The sequence below is a fragment of the Mobula birostris genome, chromosome 23 (genome assembly GCF_030028105.1).
Source record: "Mobula birostris isolate sMobBir1 chromosome 23, sMobBir1.hap1, whole genome shotgun sequence".
In the NCBI taxonomy this organism is placed as follows: Eukaryota; Metazoa; Chordata; class Chondrichthyes; order Myliobatiformes; family Myliobatidae; genus Mobula; species Mobula birostris.
In genome coordinates, this window is record NC_092392.1 from 6,242,693 (window position 1) to 6,243,591 (window position 899).

Below are 899 nucleotides of genomic sequence, written 5' to 3' on the forward strand. Positions count from 1 at the left end.
CTTCCGCTGGCAGACGTCACGACAGCGTCGCCCGGGCGATTTGAACAGCAGCGGTAAACGCGGGAGCCGGAGCTGCTCACAGGCTCCCTCTGCCGCCCGGACACATGTACTACACGTCCTAGCCCGCGTTCTGGACCTCCAGTCCGGAGATTCCACCTCGTCCGCGCTGCAGCCTAAAACATAGTCATACTTTATTGATCCCGGGGGAAATTGGTTTTCGTTACAGTTGCACCATAAATAATAAATAGTAATAAAACCATAAATAATTAAATAGTAATATGTAAATTATGCCAGGAAACAAGTCCAGGACCAGCCTATTGGCTCAGGGTGTCTGACCCTCCAAGGGAGGAGTTGTGAAGTTTGATGGCCACAGGCAGGAATGACTTCCTATGACGCTCTGTGTTGCATCTCGGTGGAATGAGTCTCTGGCTGAATGTACTCCTGTGCCCAACCAGTACATTATGTAGTGGATGGGAGACATTGTCCAAGATGGTATGGAACTTGGACAGCATCCTCTTTTCAGACACCACCATCAGAGAGTCCAGTTCCATCCCCACAACATCACTGGCCTTACCAATGAGCTTGTTGATTCTGTTGGTGTCTGCTACCCTCAGACCTTCACAAACCTTCTCTTTGTGCCCTGCCAGCAACTACCGCAGGCCAAAGGCGAACTGCTACTGGCTGCAGCTTGGTTGGTGGCATCCGTTAGTCTCGCGAGACCATGGATCTGCGCCTGGAAGGTCTTGCTTCAGCCTGTGTTAGAGCAGCATCTGTTGTGGCTGTAGAGGCCCACACAGGAGTGACAGTCTCGGCTGCAGCGACTGCACTCGAAGGCGCTGTCCTCCAGTGTAATCTTGGTGCTGTTTTTCCGACGAGCGCACTTTTCTTCAGCAGCAATC